At 37.4% G+C, this 18,309-nt stretch overlaps 1 protein-coding gene across 2 annotated transcripts in view; it reads right to left on the reverse strand.

Moving 5' to 3' along the window:
• Gabrb2 (gamma-aminobutyric acid type A receptor subunit beta2) overlaps positions 1–18,309 on the reverse strand; it is a 210,653-nt gene that overhangs the window by 71,116 nt on the left and 121,228 nt on the right. The gene's annotated exons all lie outside the window — the stretch shown is intronic.

Raw genomic sequence — 18,309 nt, forward strand, 5'->3', positions numbered from 1 at the left:
GTGGTTATTTGAAGGTAAAAATTATCTTCCCACACAGACTAAAGATTATGGTTGCAGATCAATACACATAATCCTTTCTAATGGTTTGTCTGTGTATCTTGAGGTTGGAAACCATGTCAGAACTTTTCATTTTATTAATCAATATTTTCTTTTCTCATGGCATCCTATTTTAGAGGACAGGATGAGAAGCTTGAAAGCTGAAACACTAAATATTTAAGACAACGGGATTACTAGCTTTGTGCTTTTAAAAACAACAACAAAATACTTATTTTCTGAGAATTTTATATAATGCATTTATCCTTTCAATTTCAGATCCACCCTCTACATGCTTACTTCCCTACTCACCTACCTTCAGTATTCTTCATCTCTTTTAAAATTCATGTAGTCCAATTATGTTGCCCTACTGCATGGGGAGTAGGATCTGACCTAGAGTTTGGTTGATCAACTAGAGGTCACACCATTAAAGAATTTTGCTCTCCTTCTCCTAGCAATCGACATATACCATCAGCTCCCCAGCTAGTGGTAAGATTTTTATGAGTGATTCATCCCTCCATGGTGGGATTTTATCTGATTTGAGATTACACAGGTCTGCGCATGCCATCACAATCACCATGATTTCATATGTGCAACTGCCCCTTTGTGTCCTTGAATTTTACTCTCATTTCTGGTTCTTATAATCTTTTAGTTTCCTCTTCCGCAAAGACCCCCTAGGCTCCAGAGTGAGGGGTGTGATATAGATCATTATTCTGTTGAATACACATAGTATTAAGATGATTGCTAATAATTTATTACTCACTCATAGGTCAGTGCATCTCTCAAACCTCATCAGAGAAGCTTCTTGCTGTAATGGCAATTAAAACAGACACTCAACTGATCAACATCCAGACAATAAGAAACTAAGGAGTGCTCAGTCCTAGCTTGACGTGTTTTCAAGTAATGTTCCCGCTCTTCAAAAAAATGTCCTTTGTCATCTACAAACTGAAGGTATATCAGAACCAAGGCGACATTGTTGAGTCGTCCCAATGATTCTAATTAATTATCAGACTGGCAGCAGATTGGCAAGATGTTCAAGCAAATGTTGTTGTACCAAACAGTAGAGTAAGGCATGTCTAGTCTTAAGTATAAGTTTAAAAAAAGTGAACTAACTGGGGAATCAAGCCACTAGTTTCCTACCAGTCTCTATCCTGGAAGTATCTATATTCAAATACTTTCAGTGAACATACTGTATCCCACAAAAGGGGGTAACAAAAGGAGCTAACTCTGTTTTGTTTCTAGGAAGACATATCTCTTGTCTGAGCGGTTATTTGTGTTTTAAAGTAACAGCTGACATAGTATGTATTTATTATGATAAGTAAAAGGAAAACATTTGTAAGAATTTCTGAGATTAATTTATAGCTATTTCTGTAAATGAATCTTATTTTGCTGAGAAATTATAATTGATACCAGTAGATCATAATTAATGTAGCTTGAAAGGTATGCCTAATTTCAGTGATTAATAAAAGAGGCTGAGGGATGGTTCAGTGCTTAAGGTTACTTCCTGCCCTTGTAGAGGACCCTAGTTTGTTTCCCAGCACCCACTTGGCAGCTCATGATAACCCGTAACCCCAGTTCCAGGAGATCTGTCCTGCACTGGCAAAAGACATGCATGTGCAGACAAAACATCAATGCACACAAAATAAAAATAAATAAAATTTTAATAAAAATACTCAACCTACATGGGTCCATATGAACAACATATATGAAAATTCCAAGGCTGAAATGAGAACCATTATAACATAATGTCAGGCCTTGCTTGCTAACCCACACAGGTGATAGGGAAACAGGGTTTCTATGCCTGAGAGCCGGGGACTTGAGGAGTTAGTACACAGTGGAAGGAGGTTCTTTAAATCCTAAACTCATTATAGTTAGTTGTTCAAACAACACAAGACATATTTGAGTACCATGAACAAAAGCCTAAACAAAACAAAATGGTGGTTAACAGAGGACTTGACAGTCCTTTTCTGATATGGAACTCATATGACTGTAAAAGAACCACCCCTGAGTCATAAGAATTTACTTTCCCAATCAAGAGGTACCCTTCTGCCAGTAATCACTTCAACTATTTAAGGAAAATACCTAAAAGTTTCACAGAACAAAGGGTTCACAAGATACTCTCTATTAAGATCGTTAAAATAATGTTATCTCAAAATTTGTTTCACTGGTTCTCTTATTCCATGTGCTCAAGAATTCGGAATGAGGAATTGATGTTTGTTCATCACAGAGTAGACATGCCATCATGAGGTCTTAGAATAAGCTTCATCACTAACCACTTCCAACCATCCCCTCACTTCTTTAACTCAAACCGCTCTGTTCAAGCTTCACTACTTTGGCTGAAATATGTTTAGGGTTGAGTATTCTTGGACTTTTACATGCAACTTCTAGCGTGGATAGCACTTGGAATTTGTGAGTGAATTGTGTCACAACCTAAAAGAGATATCTACATTCTGCCTAGAGAGAAAATGAGAAAAATATGAAGGGAAAATTTAATTGAGGAAAGTGAGGAAATGCGGAAAGAGGAGAAGGGAGCATACTGAGCCATAGTAATATACTTGAGTGTTGAATATTTTATCAGTTTGTAGTTTTTATCTTCCAATTCCCTTCCAAATGACTTTTCTACCTATACTTAAATGCTTTGCTGGTAGTTTTATTTCCCTGGAGTCTGTTTTATTAAGGTTGAGTTACACTCTATAGCTTTTCATTTTAAGCACACATTACTGATTCAGGGAATGTGTGTGTGTGTGGTCCAAGGGGATCATCCGTTAATAAATATCTTTCCTCAACTAGAATCTGTTATTGTTAAAATCAGGTTGGCTTTATTCCACTATTCTATAATGATAAAATTTTCTTTCACCAAACTTTAGTTCTTCAGTAACTTAAATTACCACTAGAACTGTGAACAGTAACCAGAAAGTGGCATCATTATTTTATGAAAACCAGGGCAACACAATAAATAGAATTTTTAAAGTCATTTTTTCCCTTTAACATGTTGAAATCTCTATTTAGAAGCCAGTTGCACCAACTCCCCACCTTACTGTGTGTGCAAAAGCAATAAATATGAGCACAAAAGTTAAGACTTGAGCTTCTTTCTAACTGCCAAGGGGAATCAGCTTTCTATACTGTTTCTGGACTAATGCTAACTTAAATTTCTGTTCTAAACATGCAATGCTCTTGTGGGAAAACAACGTGGAAAGTAAAGTGCAGGATGCAAGTATAATTCAGTGGTAGAGACTTGCCTCCTGTGCATGCGATGTTAGGTTTAAGTCCCTGAACTGTGAAGAGGTTTTGAGAGCTGAGTCTAATCAGGTTTAATTAATGAAACCTCTCACAGCATGAATGCTGCTGGCTTCATGGTGAACCCCAACATCTCCTGGAGTAGAGTGATAGATGGGACAGTACAGGGTAAACCAACAGCTGTGCCAAGGTACATTATGAGAAGAGGTCAATTGTTTTCAAGATTTTACAAGGGGATAAGGAAATGGGATTTACTGATTCCCACGGTGGGCAGCAAGAGTAACAGGAAAGACATAAAATATCATGGGCACTAATATGATCAGATGTTTGCCTGACTTTGTGAGCCCTATCACAAAGCTTCTGCATAAGAAACCATTTAGAAAGTGTGTTCAAATTTCCAGATTTAAAGTGATGTTCAGTCTTCCACCTGCATGTACTTATTTTTCATTGAATCTTTGTAGTAGAAAAAGCATTAGAAATAGCATTTGTGTGACCTGGGGAGAGTGGTTATCTTTCTTTCTTTCTTTCTTTCTTTCTTTCTTTCTTTCTTTCTTTCTTTCTTTCTTTCTTTCTTTCTTTCTTTCTTTCTCATACACATTACATCTTGACTATAGTTTCCCCTCCTTCCACTTCCCCAAAGCCCACTTCACCAATGCCTACGCTACCTCCCAGATCTCATTCTCCTCAGTTTTTTCAGAAAAGAGAAAGCCACTTAAACTTTCTGGGATTTAGTTTCTAAATTGTCCTTGTTACCTCATCCAGGCATGGCTCACAGTAATTACAGAATAGATAGTTGTTATTCAACTGATAAAATTACTTCAAGTCATCTTGTCCTGGCCATGGTACAATCCCTGAATTATTTGGGAACCTGTGAAGGCTCCTCACAGACCCCATCTTAAGCAATAGGATTAGAGTGGGGGGGGTAGAATGCCAGATGTATATTTGTTATTATTATATAATTTCTTAGTGTAGTGAGAGTAACAATATTGCTGGAGGGGGCTTCAAAATTACCTGCACTAAGGGAGAGGGCAGGCTGGACCATGTCCTTCTGCAGCTTTCGCCAATGATGGATTTTTTAATTGATGTGTTGACTTTCAAAATCGAAGGAGTCACTCACATGTGACCCCTGAACTGTAAGTAAGGAACTCAATTTTTGGTCACTTAATTTTAATTTTAGTTAATTTTACTAAATCTAATTTGACAAGTGACAAGCAGCTGTTGTAATAAACAGCCTAGGAATGAATAAATTGAGTTAGCAATGAAACAGCATGAATTAGAGCTGAGTGATACAGAGGACTTATGTGCAGTGTCTTCTTTTTCTAAAATTTTATTTTATTTTTTTAACATTTATTTTCATTTATATTACATATGGACCACAGATTCCCCTCTCTCTTCTCCTGTTCCCTCCTCTGACTCCTGTCTACCCCTTCCCCATCCACTCCTCCTGTGTCTCCATTCATGTCTCCATTCAGAAAAGGGCAGGACTCCCATGGGCTTGAAAAAAAAAAGCTAATTGTCCTAATTACCTCATCCAGGCCTGGCTCACAGTAATTACAGAATAGATAGGTATGCTATTTACCTTGTCTGCACTTAATTCCCCCTTCTCTGATGCTTCAAGGACTATAACACGCCATAGCTCATATGCTTACCATAAAGCAAAGAAAACGAGCCCACAATTCACAATCACAGAGAACTTACACAACAATGAGGACCCTAAGAGAGACATACATAGATCTAATCTACATGGGAAGTAGAAAAAGACAAGATCTTCTGAGTAAATTGGGAGCATAGGGACCTTGGGGGAGGATTGAAGGGGGGAGGGGAAAGGCAGGGAGGGGAGCAGAAAAAAATGTAGAGCTCAATAAAAGCAATAAAAAAAGAAAAAAAAGAATGAAGTGAGATAAGTCAAATATTTAAAATTTTATGGCAATGTGCTCTACTTCATAGAGTTGATTTGTAGTTACCTATTGTACATTCAGAACTCATGTGTGCCTCAGCATGTGTCTTTGTGTGAGAGTGGTGTGGAGTGCAGTTTTTACACGTCCATATTCAAATACAGTGATTTTATTCCCAATTCAAGTAGATTCTTTCCTGCTGTTCTATTTTCATGCCCAACTCACTCTACTAACATGACCACAAGAAATTCTCCTTAATTTTGTGGTTTCTAACGTGCAAGGCTTGCATTTCACCTAGGTGTCTCTCCTAGATATAGCTCAGCTTGTGGTCTCTCTCTAGGTTTGAAAGAGTGAAATAATGCTTCTCATAAAACCACCTGGACTAAAAAACCCTTGGAATGAGTTAATGCTACAGAAATCACTTAAATAATTTCAATACTATTCAGTTGCCACCACTTTATAAACCAATTCAGAAGCTAAACATGAAATTAGATTGATACTCATTCCACTCTTTTGTTAAATTTAGATGGACAAGGAGGTTGAGGTGTTTGACTTGTCAGAAAATATTGAATTATACAAGAAACATGAATATATATCCGTGACTACATATATATTAAATTAAATACAAGCAAATACAAAAACCTAAAAATAAAAAGGCTAGATAATTACGCTACATAAAAAATGCAACTGGTTTATGATAGAATTCAACATAGACCACATACATGCGCAGCCCCGCCAATGTGAAACCCATTTTAATGAAGTGACATGCAAATATTCTCCAGACACAGGGAATGGGCACTTTTAGGAGAAGAAAGATGAACAACTCAGTGGTTCAAATTTATCAAAGCTCTATCTTAGAAGAATCTGAAATAATGCTCAAACTGCACCAGCGTTTAGGTTGAAATACAGCTTAATTAGAGAAAAGAATCTCTACTAGTCAAGCTGTGAGTGAAATTGTAAATATTAACAAAATTAAAGTTGTCTTATGATATACAGCATCCTTGATTAATTTTGCCCCTAGAAGACAGATCAAGGGGGACTGTATTGGTTATTGTGAATTTAGTAATTAGTATACTATTCAAAATTCCTTGTAAAGCAGATGTTTTAGGCCTTTTAAGGAAGATTTTTATAGCCAATGAAATAGCATAGTGTGCACTGTATTATCAAACCTTCACCTTCTGTGCTAGAGTATGGCATCATCACACTCCTATTTATCTTCGATGACAAGCTGATGATTAATTGCGATACTCGAAAATATAATGACCTCACTTTATCTTTGCAGAAACATGCAAATAAAATTACATAGAAAACTCATATAATAAATATGTGGAAAATAAGAATAATTGAAAGTTCTATTTTAATGAGTAATGTGCTGCTTTTTTTCCCCAGAAGCACAAGAACTTGAAGGAGAAAATAATGTAAAAGACAGAAGTTCTAGCCCCCAATCTGTCATTATCCAGATCAACAATCTGGAAAGTAGGGATTCATTTTCTGTAAATTTGGATAGTTGAACTAGGGGATATGTTTCTCTCAATTCAGTGCATTTATAACAACAAACAATGAGGCCCTTTCCAGAAACTGAAACATCCAAGTTGGGCTCTAAGCTAAGAGGAATTATAATTTTAATGGGTTGCAATCATCCAGATGGTCCAAATTAGGAGGTGCAGCAAAACGGATCTTAGGTTATTCAGCATGTCAAAACTGTTCATAATTAAACTTCCAAAATACACTTGCTGAGGCCTTCTCCTGCTGTACTGTTAAAAGTGTGATAAATAAATCTTTGAGACTCTGACAAGTATCACTTTGGTGCTGAAGCACAAGAAACTTCAATACTTAATAAGATGTGGTTTATAAGTGTGGCTATTGTATTTATTATACAATTTTGAAGATAGATAAAAAGCAGATGGAAGAATGGATCAAGAAAATGTGGTCCATTTACACAATTGAGTATTACTCAGCTGGAACAAAAAATAACATCATGAAATTTGCAGGCAAATGGATGGAACTAGAAAAAAACATCCTGAATGAAGTAACCCAGACTCAGAAAGACAAACACTGTATGTATTCACTTATAAGTGTATATTAAATGTAAACCAAAGGGTAACCAGACTACAATTCAAAGTTCCAGAGAAGCTAGGTAACAGGAACACCCTAAGAGGGACACATGGATCACCCAGGGAAGGGAAATTAACTGAGATCTCCTGGGTAAATTGGGGGTAAGGGTTGGTGGTAAAGGGGAAGGAATGGGAGATGAGAACATGAGGAAAAAGGATGATCGAGGAGGTAGAGCTCATAGTGGGAGAGCAACGAAAAAGAGATCCTGATAGAGCCACTATGGGGTTAGGGAGAAGCCTGGTACTAGAGAAATTCCAAACAATCCACAAAATTGATCCCTTCTAAAATTCCTAGCAGTAGAGGAGAATGAGCCCAAACTGGCCTTCCTCTGTAATCCAGCAACTGATGGAACCAGATGTAGAGATCCACAGCCAAATACCAAGTTGAGCTCTGGGAATCAAGTTGAAAAGAGGGAGGAGGGAATATATGAGCAAGGGAGGTCAAGATCATGAGGGAAAAATCTACAGAGACAGCTGAACCAAGTTTGTGGAAACTTGAACTCTAGACCAACAGATGTGGAGCCTCCAGGGGACTGAACGAAGCCCTCCATATGTGGGTGACAGTAGTGGAGCTTGAGCTATCTGAGGCACCTGGCAGTAGGACCAGGATCTATCCCTGGTGCATGAGCTAGCCTATTGGAAACCAATCCCTATAATGGGATGCCATGCTCAGCCTTAATGCAATGTGGGAAAGAGATTGGTCTTGCCCCAACTTAATGTGCCAGACTTTGTTGACTTCCTATGGGAGCCCTTAACCATTGATAGAAGTGGATTGGTGGGGCGGACTTGTGAGGAGGTAGGAGGAGTGTTGGGGGGAAGAAGAGTGGGGGGATAACTGCAGATCGAATGTAAAATGAAATTTAATTTTTTTAAAAAGCAGAGAAAATGTGTACATATATCATTGTGTGTAAGAAAAGAAAAGGAGAAAAAAAGAGGAAAAGAAGGGAGAGAAAGAAAAACTCAGGACAAAGGAGAAATGGACAAAAAGAGAAGACTGGATTAAAGAATCAGCTGGCAGTATTTATTTATATCAATTGTGAAAAATCTCATTTTATAAAGGTTTCCACCAATATAAATATCTATGATAGCTCAAGAACTTCTAGAATATCCTTTATAATAACACAATCCATGGGTTCTCTCAAAAAATAAAAAAGCATCAAACAACAGCAGAGGCATTAACTTTATTTTTCAGTAAATACTTACTTAGGGCTTTGAAGCAGCGAAGGTTTAGGCTTAAGCGTGCTGCTCAAAGGTGAGGGTTTGCTAACTGGAAATCTGCAAAACTCTCCCTGAGCTGGGGTTGCCTCAACAACCATGGAATGGTAATTGTTTCTACTTCATAAGGTTATTTGGCAGTGAATATAGGCAACATTTGTAAAACAGAGTACCTAGTTGTTTGCCTTTCATGAAAACATAAAATGAATTTGCATATGATCAAATTTTATACCCTTGCTATAAAATAACAGATAATCCAAAGAGCTTGTTCTGGGCCTTACATTGTTTAATGATAGGTGAACGCAGGTTTTTCTACTCTGCCGCCCTTAAGTCCATTCTGCTGGATTTTGTGTGGCTTCTTAAAGAAATATATCATACACTTCAGTAGGCCAGTTTTATGAAAAAATACGTAAGTTAAGTTAGGAGTGAGAGAATCTGTCAAGTACCAGGATTCTAACAGTCTTCTAAAGTGTTAAGCTGGTGAGTCAGAGTGAGAAACTCCACATGCCTGAGTATAAGAAGTGACTATGACTAAATGCAAGAGTCTTTGTTGGACCCTCAAATAGGAAAAGTATATTCAAAGCAAAACTGATGAAACATAAAGATTAACTTAGCCGATGGGATTTTAACTAGTGTTACTTACTTATGAACATGGCTGTAGGACATGTTTACCTAAGAAAAGGTGGCGGAAACATGTGGGGAGCCAGTATAGTCTCCTTGCAACATTTTGCAAAACTAATACGATTTCAAATATGAAAACTTTCCAAATGTTTAAATTTGAAAATTTATATTTCTAATAAGCCTTCAGGTTTTCAACACCTCTACCCCCATTTCTCTCAGTTCTTGCTAATTGGGCTTCTCCCTTACCAGAGAGCCTTCAGCTCCATCTCAAATCTCATAGCTACATATTATGAAAGTGGTTCAAACTGTTCTACGTGTTTCCAGTCACATGCATCTCTTTAGATTTCATGTAAGAGTCAATAATAGAAAATGGATGGTTCAGGAACTGTCAGTAGTGTTGGAGAGAGCTTATCCCAGCTAGGTTTTTAAGGAATGCATATCTCATTAGCCTAACAAATTAACCAACAGTGACAGCGGTATGGCAATTAGGTTACATAAACTTATAACCATAAAGACACATCATTAGGTTATATTTTTAAACTTCCATATGCCACCCGAATTCAGGCATAAAGAAACATGTAATGCCATCTTCATGACAGATTTTCTTAAATTCACTAGCTTCCCCATCTCTCCTGACATTTCATTGAAATTTTAATACTCTACACTTTGGCATTTGACGGGTTTGTTTCAACTAACTTTGTCAAGCAGCAGCATCTGTTCTAAAATGGCAAACTATGCCCAACCAGCCCAGCTTCCTTTTGTTAGACTCAGGGCCATTTTAATAAGTACTTAAAAAAAAAAGTCTGTGATATAAAAAAGGGTGTTTGTAAACTACACTCTGCCAGACAGCTTCTGATTTCTTTCTTTCTTTCTTTCTTTCTTTCTTTCTTTCTTTCTTTCTTTCTTTCTTTCTTTCTTTCTTTCTTTCTTTCTTTCTTTTCCTCTCTTCTCTCCCTCCTTCCCCCCTCCATCTTTTTTCATTCTTTCCTTTCTTGACACATGGTTTCTCTGCTTAGCCCTGGAAGAGTTGTAACTCATTTTGTAGACCAAGCTGGCTTTGAACTCTGCCTTTCGAGTGCTGGGATTAAAGGCATTCAGAACCAGAGCCTGCCAGTTTGCTTTCTTTAATAACTGAGATGGTCTTAGTGTAAGGTTAGATAAGAGTAAGTTAAATGTGAATTATCTTCACAGGGCAGAATCAGGTTTTGTTCAATTTCAGATACAAATTCTGCATCCTCATAAAGATAGGAAATATAACATCATTACCAGCAATGAAGTGGAAGATTGGCATTAGGAAGCAGACCAAAGAGCAAACAGGATTGCTGCACTAGGAGATGACTGTTTGTTCTTTCTCTATATATGTAAGGTCTAAGTAAAAATGTCTAATCTTTTCTGTAGTTGGAAAACTGACAGGTTCTGATCCACAGAATGGGGTGGAAGATATCTGTAACTTGGGATGAGATAGTCTTCATTTTGAAGTATAAAAGACAAGAGGCAAAGGTGATCAAACTATAAAATAATGACAAAGCATTGATTTGTAGCCCATCAGTTTTCTCTGAGACAGAAATGGGTCAGATAGTAGAAATACCTTGTAGCACTAGCTCCTAGGACTGGATGTCTCTTTTCTGGGTAGCATATTGTAACTCCTGCAGAATGATGAGGGGCAGGACTGGTATCTGTGGGCTCCCAAACTGAAATGTGGTATGCCACGCTTATAAATTAATAATCTCGGAACACTCAGCCCTAAATGGGGTGTCTCCATCCCCTCAGAGTTCTGCCCCCACTGCCCAGAAGAGGAAGCCAAAAGAGTGTAAGAGCTAGAAGGGATAGAGGACAACAAGAAAACAAGGCCCTCTAAATCGCCATGAGTAACGCTCTTGTGAACTCACATAGACTGCAGCAATAAGCGCAGGACCTGCACGGGTGGGTACGCACCAGGTTCTCTGCACATATATTATATTTTCCAGTTTAGTGTTTTTGTGAGATGCATGAGTGTGTGAATGGTGGGTCTCTAATTCTTGTTATTTCTCTGGAACTCTTTTCTTTCTTTTGGTTTGACTTGTCCAACTACAATGTGATAGGCTTTGTTTTATCTTGTTATATTTGAATATTATATCTTAGAAGCCTACTCTTTTCTAATAAAAGACAGAAAAGGAGTGGATCTACATTGGAGGGGAAGTGGGTAAGTACTGGGAGAAGTAGGGGGAGGGAAAACCATAATCAGGACATATTATGTGAGAAAAGAATCTATTTTCTTTCTTTCTCTCTTTCTTTCTCTCTTTTGTTCTCTCTTTCTTTCTTCTTTCTTTCTTTCTTTCTTTCTTTCTTTCTTTCTTTCCTTCCTTCCTTCCTTCTTTTTTTCTTTTCCTTTTTTTTTTTTTGACGCAAGGTTTCTCCATAGCTTTGGAGAATGTTCTAGAACTAGCTCTTATAGACCAGGCTGGCCTCACACTCACAGAGATCCATTTGCCTCTGCCTCCTGAGTGCTGGGATTAAAGACATGCACCACTGCTGCCTGGTAAGAATCTATTTTCTTTGAAAGAAAAAATAAACAAATAATACATAAATGTGATGAATGAAAAAAACAGATTTTCAGAACAGTCTAAGAATGAAAGTCAGTGGTTGAGTATTTCCTCATATGAGCAGGTCAATGACTTTGATCTTATTACTGAAGAAAAATATTCAAAATGAGAGTGGAAACTCTTCAAAATGTGGAGCCCTGTGGGCTAGCCCAGACCTCACACAAGCTGAGTCTGGCAGGGCTTATCAGACAGAGATAGGTTCAGAGCTTATTTCTCTTATTCAGATGTAAAAGTGTTTCTCTAAGATACTAACGAAAAAATCTGTCTAACAGCATTATGAACCCATTTTCTCATTTTCATAGAGAAATGATAAATCTAAATGGATTATAATAGTGACAATATGGTGAACCAGAAGAAAGCTGGTTGTGCATGGTCTAAGTCTTCCATTCTATAAAGAAGTTAAGGCATGTTAGTCATAGTCAATAGCTCTGACCTAGACCCGATACCTCCTTAGGTAATAGTCATGACTAGTAAGAATATAGTCTTAATGATATAATACTTATCTTTAATGTTATATGCGACATCATGCATGATATGTGTATGATATATACACCAAAGATCTCCTTAAAACTTAAAGAAAAATAAACCATAAGAATATGTTATCTAATGAAAGCATAATTGAATTAGTTCATCATAATATTACATACATCAAAATTCTAGCTTACTAAAAGTAAAGAAACATAATCCCAAATAGTTCATGATACAATAATAAAATTAAAAGTCACTTAAGAATAGGTTCAGAAATAAAATTTCCATAAAATAACATTTCAGGGCTGGGTGATGGTGGCACATGCCTTTAGTTCCAGCACTTGGGAGGCAGAGGCAGGGGGATCTCTATGAGTTTGAGGCCAGCCTGGTCTACAGAAAGAGTTCCAAGAATGGCTCCATAGCTACTAGGAAGCCTTGTCTCAAAAATCAAACAACAGGAAAACAAAACAAACAAACAAAAAACATTTTCAGAAATCAAATAAATTGGGGCTTAAATATACAGTCATATAATTGAAGATTAAATCAGTGGTCAAAGGTTTCACTTATATTTTTTAAAAAGCCTAGGAAAAGATGAAGAAAGAAAACACAAATTATATATTGAAAAAAATTCCAAAGGGCATAAATTGGTGAGGGACAAATAGAGAACAGACCAAATGGCCAGATTCAAAGAGAGTCTTATAAATACTAGATGGAAGGCAAACACCCAGCTTTTATGAACAAAAAGAGAACACAAGTCACCCTTATCCAAGAGTCAAAAGGGACGATGGAGATGGATAGTATGATAAGAAAGGGACTATGAGGCAGATCCCATGGGCTTCGGAAGTATAAGAAGATAAATGAAAAAACTTTATTCTAACTTGATCCTTAAGGATAAAGAAAAATTTATTGAAATATACCACTTCCTCAAAATTGTACAAGAAAAAAAAGAGAATCTGATTTTTCAAAAACCCATAGCTATTAAATTCTAAGTTTACTAAAAACTTCCTGAAAAGCAAACTTTGTGCTCAGAGGTTTTACATGCAAATTTTAGCATCCAGGTGAGAGAGGAAGTATAAAGGGTCTCATTGAAATCTTCTTAGAATACAGAGGGCTAGGACATTTTTTAAGTTCATCAAGATTATCATTGTTATAATAACAAATCCTAACAAAAGCATCATCCAAGACTGAAGAAAGCTGTAATCTAAGACCCTTCCTAAAGTAAGAAGGAACAAGTAAAACAGCACATCACACTCAATAGCTGCTAAAGGATGTCATATTAGGGCCTCTAAGAGGTGCTGGATTTCAGAGCATGGATTCTTTACAAGAAGACTTACTAGAGGGGCAGAAAACTCAGAATACAGACCAGACGCTTTTCTCTACTTGGCAGTGAAAAAGGGGCAGATGTTCTGTCATTTTATTTCTGATGAGGAATACACATTGTCTCAGATTTCACAGAGGAGAAAGGCAGTTAAAATCATAAAATGAACATTTTATGAATGAACATGTCCCTTTTGTTTATCATAGATCTCTTTCTTGGCTCGCCAACACATTCTCTCTGCCTCTGCCTCTCTCTGTCTCTTTCTCCCTTCATTGTCGACAAATTTTCCCCACAATTTCCCCCAAACAATAAGGTATCAATATGTCCTAAATTGAATGTAAACTTCATTTTTATGATTTTATTGCTTTTGTTATCTAAGTGGGCAAACACCCACAGTATGGTGAAATTGTCAAACTCATAGTTTTAAAATGTTATATAATTATACATCTATTAAAACCTCTTATTTTATACAGTATGGATATTCAATTTGTGTTTGCCTTTTATACCTAAATAAAATGGAGAAGGCACTTACAAACTGCTACTTTGGGAATGAAGTTAATTCAAGATCCAACATTTCAATTCAATTCAAAATATTGAGCAAACCGTAGTATTGAGTGTCTATAATACTCATCCCTAAAAGTTGAAGCAGAAGATTTCCTTGAGTTTGAGGTCAGCCTGGACTACAAGTGAGTTCAGACAAGCCTGGGATCCAAAGTGAGATAGTCTCAAGAAGGAGGAGGAGCAGGAGGAGAAGGGGAAAATAAATATATCTAGTTAGTATAGCATGACCTTTACTTAAAGTTCAAAGCTGAGCAGAACTGAAAGATAAATTCACACCACAGCTTTCCTGCATACCATAGTAATTTATATACTGCCTGATGTTTATTTGTTATTAAAATACAATTATAGTTGAAAACACACACCATCATTCTATCAAGAACAGTTCATCCCTTATGTATGTTTCCCGAATCTGTGCGCCAATTTTACTATTTGGCAGTAAATTTGATTAAATGTTTATTCAGTAGCACTTTATTGTATGTATAAACATAGATTCAGAATTTATAACCATAGTAAATGTTTCTCCTTAAACATGATTTTCACAAGGGGCATTTGAAATCAATTAATTTGACAGAGAGCCTTTATTCTGGTGAAAAATAAATTTTATTTCCAAATTGTTAGAAAAAATTGGAAAATCACTGACTAGCAATGCTTTAAGCGGTCTGTGAATATATTAATGGCAGGATACTGATCGTGACAAATGAAAAGACCGTTTTTAATAACAGAGACTGAGGGGCTAGAGAAACCTTCGCTGCAGATGTGGTTGACTGGAGCACAAACTGAAATCAGGGTATGCGTGAAGAGATTCTGAGATCGCATCTCCACACTACTCCCCATGGGCTCTATGACCTCCGCTCAATCATTTTCACATTTAACATGCCAGTTAAAAGGAGGCAATGAGTGGACGTTTTTAGTCTATAGCAAATGTCCAATAATTATATATAATCATAGTTGTCATACAATGGTGTATGTCTGTGAGTCCATGGGAAAATTCACATTATCTAATATTTTTACTTAAGTAACCCCAAATCACTTATCAAATATAAGGGGATCAGGATAATGCAATATATATATGAATATATATATATAGATGAATTTTCTTAATTCTATTGCTTAGCTGTTTGTTTTGATAAGTTCTCTTCATACAGTAAATCTTGTAGAAATAAATATATTAAATAGATGAATTTGCTGATTGTCAGTCATCCCCCACAGCATGATAGGCAATGGAAGCTAACACAGGGCAGAATCCTCCCCTTTAAAATCCAGGTGCTCCTTAGTTGCAAATAATAGGGCCTGTCTTGCGCTAAATTAAATCTAAATGTATTTATCAAACAGAAAGTTAACAGTAACAGATGACAGGAGCTCGATGGTGCAGGTTATGTGATTAGAACCAATGTTCAAATTCCTCACTAGCACCACCACCAATGGGCTGAGACCTGAGGTTCACTGTAGATGCCGTGAACACGTGCTGCTGAGCACAGCCATAAACCCACACAGTGTCATTGCCATCCTCCGCACACTAGGTATGTCTGGGTGTCGGTTCTCATGCCTTGTACCCACAGCTCTATGTTATATGATGGTAGTGTTCGGTCTACACTCCCTTCTAGTTGTAAATCTGGCAGATAGTGAATGCCTGATTTTCAAAGTACACTCATGGGAGGTAAAATCTACCTTATAAAACACGATTATTCATGCATCAAAACGATAAAATGTCTAATGTCCACAGAAATCAAACAAATGAATAGATGGAATTTAGTTAAGGTACAATTATTGCGAATGAAATACTTATAGTACAAAGTGGAGTGTGTTAATTGTGTTAGAGACGTAAATAAGGAAGTTTATAATAAATACAAATGCTTGAAGTTATAAACTCTAAAAGAAGACCAACAGCACCTCAACTTAGATAGTTCTTGTTGCTGGCTGGTAACTCACCGAGAAGTGCATTTTCCTACCCACTTTGCTCTACACTTTCAAGCAACGTGTGAGATCTGTCGATCAAATGTGTTTGATGTGACTTGAAGTCAGGGCTGGACTGAGTGAACAGAGAAGCACACCTTGCAGATTCGAAGGCATGAGCATAGATTACATAACAAGCAGGGTAGTTCTGGTCCAGTGGCTGAGTAGTAGCCTCTGTATTCATCAGATGGTCACACTACCTCGTGAACAACTGCTACTTTGGCAACAGAAGGCTGGGTTGCAATTCTGGAAGTCATATCAAAAAGCTCAACCTACTTTCCACTTTTTCAGTCCTTTCAAGAATTCTGTAAGTCAAATTAGTCCTCTCTGTTTAAAACCTAGCTACACTGAGTTCTATTGGTTGTAATTAAACCTTAAGTAATACATTCATTTGCTGGTCTGTGTGGCCACACACACACACACACACATTTATATGTGTGTGTATACATATGTATATATCTATTTACCTATGTATCTATTCTATCTGTCAATCATCTATCTCTATCTATTTATATAATCAGCTTCCTTAATGTTTCATAACCTCACGTGGACAACTGATATTAGCTGCCTCAGGAGACTGAAGTCAAGTCTGTGTATAGACAGCATGGCACCATGCACAAAGCACTATTTGATATGTAGTGATTCTTAATGCTTATGGTAAAAACAGTCATGGTGTAATTAAATGATAATCACTGGGTTGAGTGTCACAGAGGTTGGCACAGGGGTAGGAAATAGACTTGCAAGCCATCATGAAGAAAGAGATTTGACTTTCAAAAAAAACCCCAACATTATTTAAGGACTATGAAAAGTGAGAAACCTTCGAGAAGGAATGCTGTGAGTCAAATTTCAGATGCGTCAGAGCTCAGTGGGCTGCAACTGTCAAACGCAAACAAAACGCACTCTCTGGAAGTGCTTCAGGGAAGGTCTGTGGGTGTGCTTAGGGCTCTCGATTATGAAGCTCATGTCAGGCTTCTCAAGTGCTCTCCAGTTTTCAACATAAACACTCAGCAATCCACAGCTGTGGCAGCTTCCCCTAATCCAGATGGAGTATCAGATGAAGGGCAGCCAGGAAGAAACACCACCCCACACCGGATGATGGCATCCTCAACAGCCTTACTCAACCTAAAGAAAAACAAATGGGCTTGTTGTCTCCCCTCCCCCTACGAAGCCTGAGCACTGAAAGCCTATGCTGCATTTTTGGAATAAGTGGACAGATTCAGAGCAGGGATCGATTCAGTAGCAGAAGCTTTAGAAGGAGGTAGGCATCAGATCACGAAAGGTAAAGATGTTCAATGCCTATTTCTGGGCAGAGTGTCACTAATCAGCCAGGGTGCTGAGAGATTCAGGGGATCACTTTCTCCTTAAGAAAATGTCTCAACTGGATGTCCCTTGTAATCAGAATGATGAACTATCATCATAGAGCCTTCATCTAGCAGCTGACAGAACCAGATGTAGAGACCCATAACCAAGCACCAGGCTGAGCTGCAGGAATACAGTTGAAGAGAGGGAAGAGGGAATATATGAGCAAGAGGGTGTCAAGATCATTAGAGACAGTTGAACCAAGCTTGTTCATGAACTATAGACTGACAGTTGGGGAATCTCCACGGGACTGAACTAGGACTGAACTAGGTCCTACATATGTGGTAGACAGTGGTAAAGCTTGAACTATCTGTAAGGAACCTGGCAGTAGGACTAGGATCTATCCTTGGTGCATGAGCTAGCATATTAGAACCCATTCCCTATGGTGGGATGCCATGCTCAGCCTTAATGTAGCAGGGAAGAGATTGGTCTTGCCCCAACTTAATGTGCCAGACTTTGTTGACTTTTATGGGAGCCCTTACCTGTTGGGAGGAGTGGAAGCACTTATTTAATAAGTCTGAGTTATGTTTCATTTGGTTTCCCCAATTAGAACTAACAAGGTAGTGTTTTCCTTTGCAAATATAAGGATAATTATTTGAATTCTAATCTGTTCCAAGATCCTTTCCGACTTTGTGATTTTTAGATAAAATACAGACACCTGAAGATCTTAATATAATAAATGTTACAGACACCTAGAAGATATTAATATAAAGAATGTAGGGTTTTATTATTCCTTTCTTTGTGCCGACGAATATAATAAGGGATAGTATTTGAGTGGAAAATATTTGACAGATGCTGCCACCTGATGAAACAGATATCCTGCCTTGCTCTAGATCTGCTTAACATTGCAATGGGTATAAGAAATTTAATTTCCTTTTATAATTATAGTCTTTCTTCTTTCAATCTATGCTTTATATTAGGAAAGTGTTGCCCACATAACCTAAATGCCATCA

The sequence above is a fragment of the Microtus pennsylvanicus genome, chromosome 11 (genome assembly GCF_037038515.1).
Source record: "Microtus pennsylvanicus isolate mMicPen1 chromosome 11, mMicPen1.hap1, whole genome shotgun sequence".
NCBI lineage: Eukaryota > Metazoa > Chordata > Mammalia > Rodentia > Cricetidae > Microtus > Microtus pennsylvanicus.